Raw genomic sequence first — 22,337 nt, forward strand, 5'->3', positions numbered from 1 at the left:
GAGCAAATTGCAAGTCGCAACGAATATACTTTATCGTTTTCGAATTTCAACTAGTTTTTAGACACACGTATTGCTTCTATTTTGTAGGTTCTGATTTTAAGGTCAGTCTTCTCCAGGTGTCCTAGAAATAGACGTTTACTAGCAGCAACAGCAGCGCCTAACGCGCGGCGAGTCACCCAACTCGCAATACGCTCTTGATCACCTTTTGCCTATCATGGCTGCCACTGCTGGGTTTTTCTTTACTTTTTTGGCAAGGAAAAAATGTTGTTTGCACAAGTTTATTGACATACCCGAGGTGATTTACACCGGTAATACCTTACACGTGGTCGGTATGTTTGAAGTGCAATCAAGATTGGAAATGAAAATTTGCATCATGTATTTACTGCTCACGTTTATCGCGTAATTGATTGATTTGAATTTCTCAAAGGTCAAAGATCCCGCCCTGTCTGCATAAGCGTACCGCTGTATTGTCAATATTGATAATCTGTAATTACAACATTGCGTAATTACACATTTCTTAGTGTACAACACATTGTCTCTTCAAGTTTTTTGCCGATATTTTTTTTTCTCACGGTCATGAGGTCTAGCATAGAAATACGTGAGTGACGACGTGAAAAAACATGCACATAATAAAAAAAAAGCAAAAAAAAAGAATGCGCATTGCGACTCGCGAGTTGTTCCAACGCTTCCTGTAATAACTTGCTGTCATTCGTTGCAACTTTGTACTGCAATCTCTAATAAGCGTGGCAAGGATGGTTATTATCGACACCTGTCTACCCACCTAACATGATAACAATTCACGCTACTGCAGCGATGCGCAACTTTATGCACGAAGATAAATGCCTGTATGTCAGTTTTCCGAACATCAAACAACGCGTAATTAGTCACGCTTTCGCGATGGTATTCAATATACACGATGCAGTGTGTACCTCATTTCGAATCTCCGTATATAAGCCGTGCGGTAAATCATCTTATTCAAAGGAGCAGAATTTATCATTAGCAACGTCTATTTTGTCATTTTGCAGCATGCCCAAGAAGCTGTGTTAAAATTACCAATATCTGTGTATCGCATTCTTCAAAAAAGAATCAATTTTATCAATAAATCTGCACCAAGTAATGGAATTTTTGTGTTATGGAAAATTTCGAGATCCTGTAAAATAACGCCGATCAGAATTTAGTACGAGTTTATAACGTTGTAGAGTTTGAGGGTAGGGAGCTACGGAATGCCTGAGGTTTGTGCACAGCTGTCTTCCTGACGTCACTCCTCCTCTGACTGCGTCACTGGACGGGACACCATTACGGCTGACGAGGAGTGACGCAACTTCTCTTCCGTCCTTTACGCTCTCTCCATCTTTCTCTCCCCCTCTCTCTCTCTCTCTCTCTCTGTTGGGTTATGGCCGCCACAACCACTCGGGGACGATGGAATGTCGCCCATATAGAACCGCAGTGGGTTGCGTAGATAGAGCGACGATCAGGGTAACTTTCCACTAGTTTTTCCAATCCACGCATGAAACGGTTGACGAAAGTTGGCACGCCCCGAATATCCGCTTGGAAAAAATAGCGGACCATATCGCGCATCGACTGCGGACATCAGAGGGATGAAGCTCGGGGGTGGGGTGGATGGAAAGAGTGAAAAATGCATCGTGTCGAAGTTGGCAAGATTATCGCGACGATTTACGATGGGGGAAAATCGTTATTGTGGAATTAGAAATTTTTGAACTGTTTTTAAATTCGGTAAATCGTAACGACAAGAAATAATTAATCATATTTTGCTGTCCTAGTTCTTTCAGAATCGTTGTAAAAATAAGAAAACCGCAGGGAACATTTTCTCAACGTATCGTTGGTACAACGTTACTTGATTCAAACTCGTAAAAATGCAGGGGGAGAAACCTGGCCGAGAAACACATCGATACACCTGGTCGATTCGATGTTCGAGGGTTGGTTCTACCCACCCCGTGTATCGGGGGTAGGGAGGAGGTCTCGTCGAGGAGACCATAACCGAGAAGGATACGGGCGAATGCAGGAGCACATAGGATGCAAACCCATAAACCGCGGGCCCCCACTTTATTCCAACGATGATGCAGAAGCCACCGGGCACTGCGAACCGCAGTCGCTTCCGCCGCCAGGTACTCGCTCTCCCGCACGTCACGCAGCCGTCCTTGCGATTCGGCAACTCCTGCGGGCCGCAGGACGAGCCTCGAAGGATCCTCGTCGCGACCTACCCTCACAGCCGACGCCTCTTCAACCCTGTTATCGAGGTTCGCGCCTTCGCCGCTATCGTCGCCACCGGCTTCTCCGCGCGTGAGCGAGTGAGCGAACGCGTGAGTGAGCCGTGCCGTGTGTAGGAAAGTGCGTGTCCCGTGACTCGACGGCGTGCAGCAGCCATCATCCGGGTCGTTCTCCCCCCATCGACTTCAGGTTCGTCGCTCTTTTTCCTTCCTTCTCTCCGCAGCCTTCGCAGCTCGTTTCTCTCCTCCTTGTCGGTAGGGCGGGGGGGGGCTTCCGAACTGGTTTTTCGCCTCTCGTTCTTCTTCTTCTTCTTCGTCTTCTTCTTGTTGCTCGTCACTCGCCTCCCTCCTACTTATCCAAAAAAGTCACCCAGCCAGCGAGGAACCGAGATGGAAAACATCACGACGAACAGCGCAGACGTCCGAAACTCGCCTCTTTGCAGAGGCTCTCTCCACCTAAACGAGGACCCCCCCCCCCTACGCTCTGCATCCTCGTCTTCGTCCTCGTTGAGGGTTATTAGCGATTCGCTGGTTTCGCCGACTGGCATTGAGCCACGGACGAAACTACCGTACACTTCGTCGGAGATGCTGCCGCGTATGGACGTGCAACAATATCGCGCCGCTTACTTGGCTGAACCGGAGATTGATCGTAGAGTGTGAGAGTAGGAATTATACTCTTGGGGTTATTTTAGGCCTGACCCCTCCCCCTCACCACCCCCCCGTATAGCTATGAATTACGACTTTTAATACGTACCTTCTCGCTTTTCGTGTCTCTCAATTGAATGAAAAAACTAACCATTTGCTCCGTTACAATTACGAAAGTATCGTCGTGATTTATAGAGACGTTTGAGATTATTCAATCAGATGTATAATAATAATAGTAATAATAATAACAATATTCTTACGCCACTGTACGTACGTAACGACCGTTTATATTTGGAACAAAAAATCTCGAGTGGGTGATATGAACTTTACGCTAAAAGGGTTATAATTCTCAACTAAATGTCTTCACGTTTTTTCATATACTTACATAGATTCGATCGTTGGAACGTCAGCTGCTGCTGTTCGGAGTTGTTCTTATACCGTGTGTCGCATGTTATAGATTTTTGTAATACTGTATACCGAAGGGTTTTGTGAATTTAGGTTGTTTATTTATTTTTTATCCATTTCGTAACGAACAAGAATTATTTCGATCCACGATCTATGACTTGGATAAAATTGAACATATAATAACGTTGCTTACGATACTTGTCTATTTGCAGTTAAAAATTATATTGAGTCTTAAATGTTATTACACGTGATTGTCGTAGTATAAAATATATTGAACGGAGTAACGAAATTCCTGTAAGAATCCAAGTAGACCATCTTGCCAAGTTTGTGTCAGAATAATTGAGACGCAAGAGTTTCATTAATCTTCTTTTCATCGTCACATGCAGATATTATCATCGCTCCTGTAACAGATGGAAATATTCGTTCATTGTTAATTCCATGCAATTATCGTATACGCAATTAATTATATATATACAAAGAAACTTGTGATTAATTATTCAACTCTGATTCGGTAAAGAAATCTTTCGGTTCAATTATAATGCGAAAAAAGTTACGCTCAAATCGTCGTTTGAATCAGAGGATTATCAAACTGGACGAATCAAATCCTTATAACTTAATTAGCGTTGTTTTGCGAGAATAATATCAAGTATACAGCCAAATTGTGTAATACGCCAAAACGATAAACATATTCGAGAGGCTTAAAATATCTAAAAGTTAACGTCGCGCCGCGATTGCCGTTCAAATTCGGTGGCCCTTATACTTTATATATATATATACGTAGGTACTTAATTCTGGCAAAGATTATATCTCAGCAGCTGAATCTTGATGCGGAGAGGAGAGAGAAGAAAGAACAGACTACAATGTCGTCGCGACAGGATCAGAAACGGGATGACGATAATCCACCGTAAAGCGCACTGGCTTGCGTAAAATATTTCGTCGGCATGAATAAATCCCCTTGCATACCGCGTGAAACCGCGGACCTCACAGACAAACAAAAACACACAGACGGACATGTCTCTCTGCCCTGAAAAATGCATGCGCCTCCCTCCTCCTCCTCTTCTTCCTCCTCCTCCTCCTCCCCGTCCCACAGTCTTCTGCATTTTCGGTGCCTTCGTCTGAACTGATCCTGTGCGGTGTGCAGCAGTTCGCAGAGAGACGGTCGAAGCTTTCATTTTATTGCAAAAGCTGGAGCTAGCTTTTCGACTCTCTCTCTCTCTCTCTCTCTCTCTTTTTTTCTTTTTCTTCTTGGTCTTCTTCTTCTTCTTCCTTTTCTTGTTTTCTGGAAGAAGTCACCCTGCACCCACATGCAATGCAGTTCGCTTGTACAAAGAGCGATGCTGGAGGCGGTTTTGCACTCGCATATGACGCTGGCCGCACGTAAAACGGCGCAGACGGTTGCCATCCTCCCGTAGCCTTACACTTTACTTTGTGGGATCAAGACGCGTTCCCCGCCTCCGGTGGTATTACATACATTTTAGCAAACCGCCTTGAAGAAATGCGCTTACTCCTTGCTGCCGCTGCTGCTGCTGCTGCAGTGCAGTTGCAATTCCAGTCACTGGGAAAGATATTGCATTCCTTACGCTTGAGTTAAACCGCGAGACACGACCAATGAAACGAGGCGATTTTCTGTTACGTTAAACATCTCGTCGTTGCTGCTGCTTCTTCTTCTTCTTCTTCTTCTTCTTCTTCTTCTTCTTCTTCTTCTTCTTCTTCTTCTTCTTCTCCTTCTTCTTCTTCTTCTACCGCTACCTCCTACTTTTCTCCTAATTTAACCAGCTCGCCACGCGCTTTTGCAGAAAGCGTTCATAAGACACGGATATTTATTGTTTAACGTAAATTTTACTCAAACGAAATTAATACCCGCGTTTATATTCTCTTTGCATTCCTCTAGCAAGTACGCGTATTCTCATTTTAGAACCAACGCGCCAATTTCTCAATTTCAATTCCCTTTTTATCTCGACATATTTTTTCCTCACCGCGGTAATCACGCTTCACCCGCACTCGTAGAATTCACAACGCGGCAACAAAAGTAGCGTTTTCCGACTACCGACAACCGATTATTCTAAAAGAACCTTCAACCCAGCCCGAGTCGTCCAATGTTTTTTTTCTTTCTTTACTCCATTTCTCCCAAATTCTTCCCGACGTTAGATTCCGACTCAATCAAGCCTCGCAAATTAGCTCCGCAACTATCCGCCGAAGAAGCAGATCGCACAACACGTGCCGAATACGTTCGTGCCACGGGTGTGTAAGGTATGGACATAAACCGTCCTGCTCTTGGTCCCTAATCTGGAAAAAATTACCCAGTGTACGTAATCAGCGGGGGGTAAACAGGCCGTTGAGATTCCCAAGTATCTCGTGTTAAGTACGGCTTCAACAACCCTGAGAACAATGTCCACTCGAGGGTTCACCGTTTCCTCTCTTTCTCTCTCTCTCTCTCTGTGCCAAGTGTCCATCACGAATGAGACCGACTCCGCATTTCGCGTGGGTTAACCGGCCTGTATCGGGTTTCGCCTACCGATACACACCCCCGCCCCCGGGGGTGTTTTTGGGGCGCGCAGGGCGCAGGCAGATAGCTGCTATTTTCACGGGGAAGAAAAATCCAATCTGTGGTAATGCCCGCGGCCTCAGCGGGTCCAGCGATCGGCTCCATCAGCGGTAACAACAAACTCTCTCTCTCCGCCCGCCTCCCACCTCACCCTTTCACCCCTTCTATTTATACGGCCGTTCGGGGAGGGGGAGGAAAAAAACAGCCTCAACTTTTTCCGGACTACCCCAAACCAGCGCGGCAGCGGCCGAAACGCGACGGGCGTGCAGGCGGCCGGACCGGAGATTGAGTAAACTTTCCATTTAACCCCCCAACCCCCGTTTGGTCCCCTAGTCTTCCGGTGAACCTATTTATCTCCCTCTCCCTCGTTCCCTTGGGTCATCCAATCGGGTCCATTTTCTTCCGGGTGTGTCTTGGTGCGCCGATATACTGCAGGTACGTACATGTTATACGTGGAACGATATCGACGGGTTTGAAACGCGGTATATCGATGCAAAGGAGGCGCGCGGATCGAGAAGAAGTGAAGTGAGCAAAGAAAGGGGATAAAAAACTGCGTGCCTTCTTCTCGGTCGGTTGGACCTCGCACCGGATATTCCGCTTTTACCCCCTTTTTTTTCTCTCTCTCCCTACGACTCTCGGCTATTGTCGTGAAATCGAAAAACGGGTTTTGCGACAAGCGAAGCAAAAAAAAAAGAAAAGGGCAACAAGAACAAGGCAACGAAGATGGAGGAAAAAAAAATTCGTGCGTGTGGGTGCTAGGTATATAACCCGACCATTTTTTCTATTCTGTCTCTATCTCTATCTATCTCTCTCTCTCTCTCTCTCTCTCTCTCTCTCTCTCTCTCTCTCTCTGTCTCTCTTACTTACGGATACATTTTATACTAAGATTTTATATTTTTGTATTTTTATTTCTATTTTTATATTTATACTTTACATTTATATGATTTTATTTTATGATATACATGTATGCTCTGTAATTTGCCTGTGGCCCTTAGAGAGCATCGCTCCAGAGTCAAATAAATTTTCTCTCTCTCTCTCTCTCTCTCTCTCCCTCTCTCTCTCTCTCTCTCCCTCTCTCTCTCTCTCTCTCCCTCTCTCTCTCACTTTTTCTTGTTGCGTGCAGTAGGTATATACTGTCCGGAGCTATCGGGTTTGGGGGTGAACAAAAATCGTCCCACGGTGAACAGAAACGTTCGTGGATGCAACGGAGAATTCAAAAGTTCAAGATTTATATCCACGTTAATTATACACACGTATGTTACGTACGTGAAAGCAGGTGTAAGAAGAAGCCATGGACTAATTGGACAACTGGGTTAAAACCTTCGGGTATCAAAGAGTGTCGGTAGTAAAAAAAAATTTACCGGATATCGTGGCCGCAGGGAAATTTGTTTTGTACCCAACAACTCGTATTAATTGTCCAATTAATTACCCGCGTAATTACGTCTTGCGTAAGGCGCCGCATGCGGTCAATTTGTAATTGTATATATTTTAGTTTAAGCTCCGTCGATTCGCGTTACCCTTTCGCGATAAACCCGATCCACTTGCGAATACATAATCTTTCTCCCTCCCCCTCCCTCCCCCCTACGGGTGTTTACGTATGCCGCCGGCATACCCGCCACTCACTTAAGGAGTTTTTCCCTCTCATTTCTCGTTCCTCGCTTACCCTTGTAGATATATCGCCTCCAGAGAGCGACGAAACTCTTTCGGAAAATTGAATTTTAGAACGGCGAGGGGCGAGTCGGTCGAGTAGCTTCGTATGCCGTTTGAAAGCCGTACCTATTTCAAACAGTTTCTCTACACCTCTTCCCCCTACCCCCTTCCAGATGAAGGGATGAAGAGTAGGAGGGAGAGGTGGTTGTTCCCGCACAAACGTGTATCTATCCCTCCTACTTTTACGCCTACAATCAATTTTTGCAGTCGCGTTGTTCTTTTCTTTGACGTCTTTTTTTTTCATTATCCTTCTTTCTTCGTTCTCCATCCGTATTTGTCACTAGCGTGGAAAACTGGATTCACGCGTTATCTACAATCCTAATAAATCGTGCAACCCGCTTTTACATCACATTCAAAATATCCGCACAAAAGTTCTTGGTTCGGGTTTTTCGTTTTTTTTTTTTTTATTTTATTTGTTTCTTAAACTCTCTTCTTTTTCATCCGCATAAAAAATCGACGACGAATTAATAAACGTGATAGAAAAAGCAAAAAAAAAAAATAAAAAATTATTTCAATCCGTCCACTCCTTGGACCGTAACTATTACTATTATTATTATCATCATAATTACAACATTTTCTTCGGGCCTGTACCTACAAGGATCTCCGATCTCGCCGCCGGCAGTTTTCTTCCTACCCGTTTGGCTCGGTGCCCGGGTGAGCAAGGGTCGGTGATCATATTCTTCATTTTCCCCGACTCGAGATGCCATTCGGACGCGACAGAGTCTGCGGAGATGCCCCATTTTCCTCACCCATTCCTGATCCACCGTGCGTATCGAGGGGCGGGTGTCACGTGTGTGGACGGCGGAAAATATCACGTACCCAAACAACCATTCGCTGTGTACCGATCGCAAATCGCGCTAATAACGCGGACGGCTCTCGTCGTATGTAGAAAAACACCAATCAACAGGGTGGAGAACACGTATTTCACCCGATATTGTATACCCGGGGTCCTCGCCTCACATCCTCCTCCCTCCTACGCCCTCCGGGATATACATAGTCGGGATTTCGTCTCGGATATAATATAGCGCATGACACACATGCACGATCATCGGTGCTTGTTTGCTCGGGTTTTGGTTACGTGCCAACGCTATTCGACGTGTGTAATCAACGCTTGTACTTGTTCAGGAATACCTTGTTACGCTACGAGGAGGCTTAATTATCGCCCCGTGTACTAAAATCACCGCAAAAATTGCCACATGTGTGTGTATACACGTAGTACGAAACGTCTCGTATATAACCCTGCGTTAACCGTTAAAACCATTCTCTCTCGTACAAAGTTTCCAAATTATTATTTTATACGTATGATTTTGTTCCTTTTTTCCACATTTCTACTTCAGTACTTCATGTATAATACGGTTTGTAATATGCGCGGATGATGCGGAGAGGAGACTGTGAAAAAAAATAAAATAAAAATTATTTCGCATGTACGACGTGTCCAACATCCGTGCGTATAATAATAACGTAAATACTGAGAATGTCGAGATTGCACCGACAGAATTTGACGTGCAGCAAATGCACCAACTGCGCGTATCGAAGCGCGGCGGTTGAGTTTGAAGCTTGCATCCATAACCGAACGCCACTCGGAACGGAGTTCTTAATTAGCCTGAAATCCTGCGCGAGAGAGGAAGAAGAAAAAAAAAAAGACGAGGATGCCGCGTCGCTCTTTTCGCTTCGAGCCCACTCAAAATCGTAAACAAATATATTTACGCCGGTCCCCCGTCCTCCACCTCTTCCTCCATCCTCGGCCCTCCTCTCTGCACCAATCGCAAAAAAGTTGATGGGATGACATTTTGCATACATTATACTATACATGTACTCCCTGATCCTTATAAGCTTTGCTCAATAGCGCCTGCACGCATTTTTGCACTGTCCACCTCGTACGTAATGCCATTTTTTAAGTTCATTTTTTTTTTTTTTTTTTTTCTTAACCGCATGTCCCTTTTGCGTATTTTATTGTCTTTCGAAGTTTCGTACCGAGAAAGAGAAACGGAAACGTTGACGCGATTATTCTCGCAGAGGATCCGTTCAACCGAGCTTTCGTATAAGGATAACGATCGTTTTAACCTGGGAGTAAAATTTTTGCGATAAAAATGGTGGCGGAGTTGCAGTTTTGCGGCATCGGTAAATATACCAGTTTTCAGAGCTGACGATGTGCTTTCGGAATTCAGCTGTCGCCTACAGAAATGTTGCATCTGCGACGACGAGGACGATCTTCGCCGACATTAGACAAAGTTTCAAATGGATATGGGAAAAGTTTTAGAGTTCTACGAACTCCTTTATAACCCGTGCCTTTTGTCTAAACGGGAATTCCGAATTTCTTTTCTTCTATTTCTTCGTTTAGAATATTTAGATGTTCTGATAACGTTTGGAACTTTTACGCTGATGTAGCGAACGAAGCATCTTTCCCTCGATTGCAAGGCATCATAGCTAGATGACGCAACTGTTTTTCTAATGCCGCACGATTTTCTCTAATCAATTTTACTCGCACGGTAAATTCCTACGTCAGTCTAGGTTTCTCACGCGGCATGGATGATCAGGCTTAAACCGATACGCCATACTCGTATATTAACTCTTGTTATAATCTCTCCATATTTTATGGTGAAATACTACCGATGCAGTACGAGTGACGCGTCTACTTGTTGGTTATTTGCCTGATGCAAATGCGGGATAAATTCGAGATTACAAACGATCGTTCAGAGAATAGAACAGCAGGAAGTGAAACGAGACAGAGAGAGAGAGAAAGAGAGAGAGAGGAAAAAGAAAATACTTCCGTCGTCTAGGTATAATATAATATACTTGTTAATATTTGTGGATGCGGTTTCTTTCTTTGCAAGACAATGAATGGTTTATCCATCCTCGATAGGGGGATGACGGAAAAAAGGGTTGCCAAGCGACTTTTCTATTGTCAATTTCTTCTTGAGATAATCTATCAGCGTGGTGATATGAATATGTATACGTATGTCTATTGTTGCATTCGAAAGTCTTACATGATGTTTGTATACCGCAGGTGCGCGAGGTTTCTGCAGTGTCAAAGACAGTTTATAATAAATTTGAAAATGTACAATCGTATCGATGATATACGGTATTTATCTATTATTTACAACCGAAAGCTTTACGGATTGTCGTTGGAATACGAATTGCTTTTTATACCGGATATACATACGTCACGAGGACTCGGCGTCTTCGACTCAGACTCGCGGTCGTCGATATTATCAACTGAATATAATGTTCGATGAAATGCCGGATACAAGACGCGGTGGGTGGGTTTTGAACGATTTATAGGAATTCACCTCGCCGGAGAACACGTGCCTGAATTTCTGCCTAGGAGGATATTTTGAGAGAGGGAAAAATTGCGGAAATATACGAAGGTAATGGAAGAAGAAGTGAAGGCGGTATTATGATATATAAAAAAAAAAAAAAAAAAAAAAACACCGAATACAACGCGCGCTGGGATACGTTGTCTTGTGAGGCTAGAATCTTCAGCAAGGTCACGTGCCTCGGGGTCAATTTAATACACTTTTCACGGGGGGGGGGAGTGGCACGCGCATCGGGGAAAATAAAAAAGAAAAGGATAAAGGAAGCGAGGAAATCCCTAAAAGGAAGGAAAACCCGACTCGGGAGAAATTGGAGAACAGGAGGGTGGCGCGTTTAGGCCGGTGGTCAGGATTCTCTCCCGTATGGGAAGAGGAGGATTTGGAGTTTGATACCCGGGGCACGACGCGAGCCTCGGATGAAGATATGCTGCAATTTTGTGGATCGTTGGCCTCTAATAGAAACCGTCGTATAATAATAAAATAACCGCGGAGAGAGAGAAGAAGAAGAGGAGGGGCGGAAAGAACTCGAGGTATCTGGTATACCTGTCTCAGGGTGGAGGAAAAACAACCGTACAAAGGATGAAACTTCATAAAGTTCCGCGGTACACCGTATCCTGCATCCTTCGTCCTTCGCGACGCGTGACGCGGTGTTTCCGTCCCTCCTTCCCGACAAATTTAATCTCGGAAAAAGTCTCCCGCCATCTCTCCGCGAGCGGAGTAATGTCCGTGTGTAAACGCGGAAGCCGAAGTGGCTTTCGCGATTTCGCGGGGTGAATATGCGCGCCTATTTCCTGCCCTATATAAATATATAAATATATATATATATATATATATATACATACATAAACGTGCGGATCGTATCCTTCCGTTCCCCTTATAAAGCCGGTGGCGCCGACTAACCGGGACCCAATTATTTCCCGGGGCTAATCAGCATTTAAAAAGTATTTTTCCCGACCAATTAACTTTTTGTCTTACTTATTACGGAGGAAGAGAAAGAGAGAGAGAGAGAGAGAGAGACAGAGCTCAAGGACTCTTTATTTGAGCCTGAATGGAGATTGCGACGTAAAGGGTGCCACGGTTTTTTCACCAGCTATATTTTGTATCGTACCGCGCTTTCGCCAAGGGATGGTTTTAAGGGTTCAATCTTGGCACCGAGTCAAACATCGCGGAATTCGAGATATTCGGAGCAGCAGTATTTTTCCTTTCCTAACTAGCCTCGAGCATCTTGGGTCGGCTGTTTATGTTCCTTTCCTCGATGGTATTGCGAGCCGTGGCAGCTCCTTGCGTCGGTCTATAACCTAGCTGTGCTGTCCTCGGCTACGCCTGCACCCCTTTTAGTTAGCTGATTCTCATCAACGTTTAATTCTCACCTATTTCCCTGACTCGGCAGTTTGAATAATTTCAACCCATTCGCGCGCCCCCGAGGGTAAGAAATAAAATTTCTACGCCGGTATAATTTTTATGAGGAAAAAATTCTCGGAGGGTTCTGGTCTTTCAATAACTGGAGATAAAATCCTGTAGCTTGTTACGAAGTTAATGAAAATCTATCGATTTGCATCGTTATTTTACCGTTGAAACAGCGACTTGATCCAATCCAATTGAGATACGCTGCAGGAACGGCTAGGCTTGATGTGTAGTCAACTTTTGTCATCGCAGTTCCCGGCCATTTGGCAAAAAAAACTTTTCCTCTTTCCCGATCCATCGAATCAGAAACTTTCGCGTTTTCATCCACGGAGGATTTATATCTGGAACGTAAAAACGAAGCGATACCTGTAATATTGAAAGCCAGCTTATTTGTAGAGAAATCAGAGGATAGAAACATTCTCTTTATTTTCGCACAATACCGGCCGTATAAAAATCGCACGACAGCTGGTTTGCATCAAGAATTCGTTGAAAAATTCGTTAATTTTCTAGGGCCTAGCTATTCGTTAAAAATTTAGACTCTCCTCTCACGGGTACCGGGAAAAAAATTTCGTGCATTAACTTAAATTTTGCCTCACCACGAAAGTTTTCACTGCGAATTTTGCGCTCCGATCCGACGGCTGGGCGTCCCGACGCTCGCGTCGTTTACGCTTGCCGACGCCATGATGTCCGTCGGTCGGAGCTCCGGCACAAGGATAAACGCGAAACGCGCGGGCGCAGAATCCGATCGATAGCCACTCCGCCCCCGTTTCCAGTTTCCAGTTTCCAGTTTCCACTTTCGAGTTTCAAGTTTCTCCTTTTCTCATCACGGCCCGCGACGTTTTCTACTTCTTTTCATATCGTTCTTTTCTTTTTTTGTGACGTGCCGCTGCTGATACGCACACTCCACACCCCAAAGCGTCGGCGTCTTCTTTGGAATTCGTTTATCCCGAAGGGTTTTTTTCCTGGTAATGAGACCGACGAAGAATATTCGAAAAGAATTTTCGACTTCCGTGGAACCTGCACATATCGATCTGAGACCCTTTTTCAAACAATCTTATCCGACGCTCAGCTTTGTCTTCAACTTATCTTCACCGTTGACCAGGAATTTCAAACTGTCAATTATCACGCTCTCTTCGATTTTGTCTTGATCAGCGAATTCGAGTTTGTATAACGCAAAATATGTTGAACTATTTATGGAATTTAGTCATTTCTCTCCGTGATTCTTTTCTTCTCTTTCGTTACGTTGTTTTTTGTTTTCTTTTTTTCTGGGTGCGGTTTGGTTTTCGGAAAGCCAGCGATTCCGAAGCTTGGACGAAACTTCTTTTATCTACCTTCAAGGGACCGGAATCACTTACTTTACTCTCCGTTTGACGAGTCACTGCACGATTCCCAATTGGTTGGTTATTATCCGCAATGCAGAAGGTATTATACGAGTGTCCCTTTGCCGGGCGCGTGTCTTTTTCATCGAGTCTCAGTCTCGAGTGGATGAGACATATCGCAAAGAGGTGCACTTCATCTTCTAAAACGTCCGGACGATTCATTTTTCCTATACGCTTCTCGAGGGATCAATTCGTCCGACGAATTGCTGCCAATCAAACAAATATGACGCTTGTTCCATTTTACGTCGCGACGGGATTCTTGCCCCCCCCCCCCCCCCCGCCCCTTTTTTCCATTTTAGGTTACGAACAGAGAAACACTCGGATATTATATATCTACATAGATATGCCGTGTAATGCTTCGGAATTTTAATTTTCTCGTATTTTACGCATTATATTACTTACGCGGCTGTCTCAGGGTGAGTGGAAAATTCGACAATGGGGTCGAACGGATTTCGGATGAAATCTGCGCGCGTGTGTTACCCGAATTCTAAACCTTTCTCAATCGCACCTTCACCTCTATGGATACATTCGTCGCGCTCAGGTGGTTTGGTACACGTTTATGCCTCTCGTACCTTACACCCTACGCATTTCATTTCATGTCTATACGTAAAAAAGTATGAGAATTGTATATTCAAGGAGTCGACCCTTTCGCAGTGTAGTATAAGGTAATGGAGGAAAGAGAAAATAGCATTAAAGGGGAGGCTTTTCATCGCGTTGTTTCCGCTATTGTTCTTAGGTAAGTTATACGTGTGTATAACGTTATATACGCAGCTTTTACTAGCCAACTCTCCAACCATAGAGCGAAGCGGCGGGAAATGAAAATTTTTATTTTAAACATACAATTTGTAAAACTCGTTCGCATCCGTCGTATTATAACAAGGAAAAAAAATAAATATGCGTACGGTTCCTGTCGACATAAAAGAAGTGCAATTCACGCATAGCTGTAGGTACTTGAACGCTACTTGACGCAAGCGCGAAGGAGACAAAAAAGACGAGAAAAAAAAAAAAAACTCTAAAATTAAGTTGAAATTAGCGAAACCGCAGATGATCCGGAGTTAATATTACACGTACGGCAAACGCGGCTAAGGAAAGTCGAGGAGATCAGCCGTGGGCAGCAAGTTAGGTCCTATATCCTTCGTCCTTGTGATCAAGAGGGTTGCCGCAATTGAGGAGAGAGGAAAGCTTTTAATTCGCGAGAGTTTTGGATGCGAGTCGGTCCTAAAACTTGCGGGGAAAAGGCGACCCGAGCCGCTCGCGTTAGCTAGCCGGCTGATATAAGTTTCCAACTAATTTTAGGCTTACCCCTTTTTACGGTATGGCTTGTAATAACCATGGCGGGCGAGCGAGCGAGTCGGAGGATGGGCTGGGAATGGTTGAGGATGGGATGGAACGAGATGGGACGGGTCCCTCGGTCTAGGTATACCTACCGGGTCTAGCTCCGGCTACGCATTACACGACACGGGATGCCGAGGCGGAGGTGGAGTAAGTATAGACCCCGTAGGATAGACCTATAAGGTTTGAACAAGGTGCCGCCCTTCGACGGTCGAGAAGCCCGCGCCCTCTTCCCCCGGGATTTTTAAGCCGCGTTCACACCGCGGGTATTAAAAAAAAGGTCCGGGTCCGAAAATCGCACGAGTCTCAAGGCGGACGAGATTATCCGCATCGCCTTTAAAGAGCACTCGCATCACCGTCGTCGATGGAATTTTTATCGCCAAGTCAAATATTCGTTAAATATATTCGTTAGCCGTTTTTGTTTCTCGATGTTATTTTCATTCGTTCGTTAACTCGCTCGATTATTTGTCACCATTTGCCTGATTGATCAGCTTTGTTTCGCACACCGGCATGCAAACGATGAAATTAATCCTTCTTCGGCGCTGTCGATTATTTAAATACCAGAGGAATAAACGAGGCGAAAGTTTTATCGAATCGGGACTCGCCTTGCACGAGGCGGAATTAAAATCCGGATTTTTCGCGCGCGTCTTTGGTTCGTATGACTTGGCACGATGTGCACGGTACCTTATACGTATACGACGCGTCACGATCCCAGCTCGCTTAGCCCGTTTTACCCGTTTTGCCAGTCTCACCACCACCACCACCACCACCCCGACCTTCTCCTCTATCTACCCTGGGAGTTGCCCGGGGGCAGGATCGAGCGGGTGCTTCGCTCCTTCGGCGAGCCTGGTTCGCGGGAAATCGGCGAAGAACCCCATCAATGCAAATGAAGATATTACCACCCTGCTATACTACCGCGTATATACCCTCAACCAACGATCCCCCGTGACCTGCCCTCGAAACCTGCCGCCCACACCTCTCTCTTCACCTACATTTGCATTCACACACGTATGAATTAAAAAGAAAGAAAAAAACCCGAGCGACCATTAACCACCCTTACTCTTTGAACCCTTCGAGTTTGTTTCTTTCTTCTTTCATCGAAAATAAAATCGTTGTTGACTGTTTTTTTTTCATTCTCTTGTACGGTACCGGAGAAATGAACGAAGCTCGTTTATCGAGTGACGCTGCAACGAAATTATTTTTTGACACCGTCCAAAGGTGTATCGTATAACGCGCGTTTAATCAGGAAGTGAGAATGTCCTCGGAGGAATTTCCTACTGCGGTGAAATGGGACGTAATATAGCCTAAGAGGGTAAGTTGGTGAGTTAAGAGGGCTCGTTCAACGTTCCTCTGAGACGTGTGGATAGTGATGGGAAAGTTGAAGTTTCGTTAAGATCGCTATACATGTATACCTTGGCGAGCTTTTACTCAACTACAAATTTCTGACACGGATTTGACACGCGCGTGGGACACTCGATGCGGCGAAGTTTATGTGCGGAGTCACGCGTATGCGTGCGATGTACGCTTCACATCCACGGACGCTTTGACAGCAAAACCTGCGAATCCAACCCGACCCGACGCGAACGAAATGGTGAACCAGCCGAAGTTCCGCCGCTGGGGGTAGGCACACTTTGTACAAACTGCGAGCTCAGCCCGTTTCTCCAAAGTGGTATATATACCCCTAATTTGCGTGTAACCCCTGAAATACAGTCGTCATGGGATTCGCGTTATTGAAGCCACCCCCGCGTGTATAACCGCGGAGTGCCGAGTCGCCGCCTAAATGCAAGGTTAATTATACTTCGCGTTGGAAATTGGACGAATTGTTGTTACAGTTGCTTTCCAAGACCTTGGCCCATATATTTAGTCTAGATTCGTGTCGCGCTGGTCACGTTTCGAATAAGGCAACTCTACCGGTTATTGACCATACGCTCAGACCCAATTATTGACCCCTTTACTTTTCAAACTGTGGACTTCTGAACGACTGAGACCAATTGCTCGAGAGTTAGGCGAAACAAATGTATTTTTTAGAAATTTTAGAAGTACCGAGCAAACGGATGCAACAAAAAATGGTCAATAATTGGTACACTTACCTTAGTCACCAGATTCGTACACCCGACTGTTCGGCTTGTCAGGTTCTTTCTTTACTTTCAGTTCCATTTTCGAGAAAGCGGACAAATACGAGGGCGTGGCAAACGTACCCCAAGTATATTACATCGTTAGAAAAATTAATCAAAATTTAACTAAACACAATGTTCCAGCAGATCTACTTCATGATTAAGTGATTTTTTACATTTCTCTTAGTAAATCTCGCACAAATTATTGTAATTTTAACATTTAAATTGTCATATTAACGTTTAATTCGTACTCTGTACTTTGTTTTTTTTGTCACTTACAATTAGTAATACGTTGAAAAGTGGTTGAGTCTATCCAAAAATTTTAGTCGACCTGCCGGGACATTTTTTTTCCAACCGCGTAGACACCGATACTCGTGTTTGCATATACGCGCGGGATTTAACGCGGGGATCGGGAAAACTTTTCCTGTATACGCCTAACTGACGAAGAGAAGGGCGTTATCGTGGCCCTCTACCTACCGCACAGAAATATCCCGGTGTGGGTGTAGCTTGTACGCATATCTGACTCCGTACTTCCGCGGTTATGGTCGCCATCATCGGGGTGGTGTATGGCGTTTGGGGTGCGATGCCGGACGCGGGGAGGGTGACAAAGCTTTGTATTCTATCGGGGAATTATGAAAATATAACGAGGACCCTTCAACACCAGCTTCTGCTTGCAATATTGTCGCCATTCGTAGCTAAAGGACCCCAGAATCTTAACTGGGTCGGATCACCGCGCGTTTACCGTCGTTATAACGACGCGCGTACATGTCTAATACCTGTAAACATTACACGTATACCACACTCGATGCTACGTAAATTTAACCCTCGACGAGCGGGGAGGGGATAAATTTCCCGAAGATTTTTTACTCCTCTATATTTTCCGCTAAACTCTTCTTCAACCCCGCGTTCGACTCGAAATTACGACGCGTCGCATCACAGGCTTGATTTAACACGAATTTGGGGTTCATAAGACACCGAAGTTGAGCGATCTTAAGGTTAGTATGATCGTTTAGATTTTTTTTTTTTTTCATTTTGATCCGCTTCCAACGAGGTTTTTTTCTTCTTCACCGATCACGTTCTTCCGTTTCGCATCACGCGATGTACCTACCCGCGTTGTTTTTTTGAGTCTTCGACTACAGAACTCACTTTTTTTTTTTTTTGGCACTCGAAACGAACGAGCACACAGACCGTAGGTAGAGGAAGAAGGGAGAAAATAGTCGCCAATTTAATCAACCCGATGCCGAATAGGATGCGGTTAAGTCGAGCTAAGACTTTTAATCAGCCGGTAGGCGTCGTATCGATCCGAAGTTTAAACTTTCCGCGGTATCGTAAGGATTAGGAAGTACTTATGCGCGTTAAGGACACCGAAAACTTGCACCAATCACGTCCCGGGCGTTGAACGAGAATCGCGTAACGATTACCGGAAGATTTTCCTCGAGTAAGTAAATATATCTATCACTGATTTATCGTACCTTGAGACACTCGCTGATCGGAAGTCACGGAGTCTGGGAGAATCGAGGCGTCGAGCGTTGACTGAGAAATGATGGGCATCCGCAGGAGGACGACGTCCTTAGGAGAGCCGATCTTACCTACCATCGACTTGTAACGGTATCCCGGGTCGTACCTCATTGCCTGACGCGATGGGCAGCCAGAGGAGATGAACGAACGGAGGCAAAGGCTCAACCCTTTTTTTCCAGTGTTTTTTCTCCTCGTTTCGTACCTCGGCTTAACTCTTCTTTTTTTTTCTTCCTACCATACGGCATACGGCAATCGTAAAAGTGCCGGTGGTCGCGTTTTGTACTACCAAGCACTGCGGACGCCTCGTGCACCCAGAGGTGTGAGTGCAATACCCGTACGAACATGCGTGTGTGAGAGAGCTTCGGGAAGAGAGGACGACGAAGAAGCACGCGGACAGAGAGCCCCGGCTAACGGCACTTTGTGTCCAAAGAAAGTAATCCTTTTGCCAAGAAGGTGGAGGCTGTCCTCGTAAAGTAAGGACCTGCAGGGGGACAATAAAATAAGCACCGAGGGCTGTTTTTGCTTCGGGCCTAAGCGGAAAATGATAGGAAAAAAACAATGTAACTGGTTGCGGTAGACGATGCGGGGTCCTTTGACGATATGCACGGAGAGGAATAATATTCCAGTAGCCATTCGGCATACGTGCGTATGATGATGATACAAAGAAGAGAAGATTTTTCGGGGGTGCGAACGTCGGAGGAATTACTTTTTACGATCTAATTTACAACTTTTTGACTTTTCTTTTATTTTCTTTTTTTTTCTTTTTTTTTTTTCTTCTCACTCAGACTATTTTTACCGCGCTTACAAAGTATCTCTATTTCCCTCACGATATTAACAAAAACGGTTTGAAACATGGCCGAGTCTGGAACTGAACCGAGAGAGGAAATAAATGGTGCCGAAACGACATCACATTTAATTATTCCCACACCTATAGCACTTTATAATAGTACAGGTAAACGCTTTACGGTTGTAACGTTTTAGTAAATTTGAGTTCTTCTGTTTTTGTTAGCTCATTAAACAAGAGCAATATATACATTTTTTTTTTTTTTTTTTTTTTTTCTTCACCTTAAACCGAAATTTATCTTTACGGCGTAAAAATTACCGCGGCACGCTTAAATTGTACTAAAGTCGGGTTAAAAGCTGTTCCTATTATAATTATAATTAACTAAACTGTCGTTTATTGCTCCGTAACCGCGTTACTTTAGAACGTTTTTGTATTATAGCGTGTGTAGATTTAATTTATAAACGCACGTACGTCTCACCTCTCCGCATACTTGGAAGGTTCAATGTTACCTAAGTCTAATAATTTATCCGCGGCTTCGTTGGTGGTTACGGTTTGAAATTACATTCCAGAATTTAGAACTTAATCGCTGTCACTTTTAAACTTCCTTACCTGCCCACTTTGAATACACGGAAACACAGACGTTGTAGCAACTCGGACGCAACGCAAACGCGTTTTCAAACACCAGCTTATATACTCTCAGGGTAATAAAAGCTCGCCTGCAACACCGCGTGGCCCGTCAGAGAGCCAAAGGTCAGCCGGCAATCGCTGATCGCGATCTTAGACAGCGCCTTACGCTCCTATATTATATATACTCTAATATTGTTATATGACGACTTGACCTTGTCACATGATGATAATTTCGAGCTACCGGACCGCGTCTCGTACACCTCGTTTATATTACGCTCTACTACCGATCGACCACCCTGTCTTTGCCAGCAACAGGTGATACTCAGCTTTTTACCGCACGCAAACGATACTCGCTTTCTCGCAGTTTTATATTCATTGCTTTACGCTTTTTCTATGCTTTAATATTTATACTTTGAAACATTTTTTAACGTCACGATTCACACCCGTTATTGAAAATTTTTAATAATCAAAGTCAAACTGTATTCAATTAGTCGGAATACGGAATATAATATCCAGAAGAAAATTCAGATAATTATAGGCAATGTACATCATATGTGTGTGGAATATTGCGGGATGAGGAGAGCGATATTATCTTAACATAATGGTCCCTGTTACCCGAGCTAATTTATATCCACCATTACCTAGTTAACGCGTGACATAATTCACAAAACAATCTGGAGCCTCTCTACAGACACTTTGGAGAGACGAGAGGGTGGTCCTATCGTCTTTGAGTACGGTGAACTGTTTACTTGCGCGTGTAGATACACGGAGAGGATATCGTCTTATCAGCGAGAGACCCTCTGAGGTAGCCAAAACTGATAAACAAAAATTCGTGCCTGTGAGAAGCGTGAATTTCGACCATTGTAAATCCTCAAAATATTTCCACGACCGGCCTTTGAACGATTTTCCTTGAGTTTTTTTTTTTTTCTCCCTCCTTGGGTTTTTCGTTATACCTACTGAAACTTGAGCTGCGCTGCAGAGTCCGACACAATGCTTCGATAGAAATAAAAAGGAGAAAAAAATTGGTGTCGGGTTGAATGGTGCAATGTTTGAGTAAAAAAATGGTTGTTGGTCTCTGGGCTGAGAATTTTACTGAAAACGCTGTGTCTTTGGGTTCGGTAAACCAACCGTAACGAAAGAGTTTTCTCAACGTTTTCGTTCAGGGTCTATCGCTCACGTATACTCAGCCTGTCAATATGTTATGGAACCACGTGTTTGATACGCATGGTCTCCGATGGTTTAACGGATAGTTGTTTTATTACATGAAAAATGAAGTCATTGGGTCAAGTGCCTTTTTTCGTGATACTTTGTCAGATCTGTAACTTTTGACGCTGATCATTCCACCCTCATTCTCGCTTGATAAACGGTGGAATATAAACAAGTGTTTTATGTTTTGGAAAATTTAATAGGCAATATGGCCTCCTGATCTGATGCGTTTCCTTGTTCACGAATACGGTAATATGTTAGGCTAAACTTATCGTCAAAACAAGTCTCGCTGTACCAGAAAGGAGCGACGATACTGAGAAAAAAGAATGCTTTTGTATTCAACTCGAGTCACCCTTGACAGGTTAATGACACCCAAGTTAATGAAAACGTATTTCTTTAGTGTCCTGAGTTTAGATTGGTGCTCAGCACAGGTATTGCTCGAAACTTTTCTTTAATTCGTTTTGTTACCCTCTCTTTCGTTCCAAAGTCACGGTCTGACATCCTCGAGTATCGCAACCTTTGATTCCTTTCTTCAAACTGACCAAAAAATTTTTTCTTCATTATCAATGAACGCTTATGAATTGATAAATTTTCATTAAAATGTACCATTACAAAAGTTCTTGGCTGCCGTGAGTCGAAAATCGGTATTTCGTCTCCTGGTTCGTAGAGAGGTTTGAAATTCAATGGTACGTATGAATAATTCCTTCACCTTCTCCGATGAAATTTATGGGATTCGGTTCAACTAATGCGAAGAATTTGAACACGTCGGACAAATTTATGCCCAATAAAGCTCATTTTTTGGTATCAACACCAGTCGCGATTGATCCTGAATATTTCACTGACTTATAATTAAAATAATTGCAGCAAATCAATGAACGTATTGCTACAATACCGAAATCACGCTTATCTTGAAAGAACTATTTAAAAAAATAAATAAATAAGAGTAAAAAAACAATAACGAGAATCACGGAGAAAACAACATGTCGGTAAATCGATGGATCAAAGAAGTGCTTCGTCATGACTATGTTTAAAACAAGCGCGTGGCTTAAAAATCGAAACACCGTTAGCGTAATCCCGGCAATTTGCGACTGTAAAAAATTCCTCGGGTTGTTTATACGTATGCAAC

At 44.1% G+C, this 22,337-nt stretch overlaps 1 long non-coding RNA gene across 2 annotated transcripts; it reads right to left on the minus strand.

The window, feature by feature from the left end:
- Positions 1-3,431: 3,431 nt before the first annotated feature.
- On the minus strand, positions 3,432-19,115 carry LOC124293723. 2 transcript variants are annotated; one of them, XR_006903598.1, is made up of 3 exons: positions 18,549-19,115; positions 12,417-12,592; positions 3,432-3,679 (listed from the first exon to the last, which is right to left on the minus strand). It is a non-coding gene; the product is annotated as an uncharacterized LOC124293723 (long non-coding RNA). The 2 variants fall into 2 exon arrangements; XR_006903604.1 differs by lacking the exon at positions 18,549-19,115 and adding an exon at positions 12,848-12,927.
- Positions 19,116-22,337: the final 3,222 nt, after the last annotated feature.

Source organism: Neodiprion lecontei, chromosome 1, assembly GCF_021901455.1.
Source record: "Neodiprion lecontei isolate iyNeoLeco1 chromosome 1, iyNeoLeco1.1, whole genome shotgun sequence".
Classification (NCBI taxonomy): domain Eukaryota; kingdom Metazoa; phylum Arthropoda; class Insecta; order Hymenoptera; family Diprionidae; genus Neodiprion; species Neodiprion lecontei.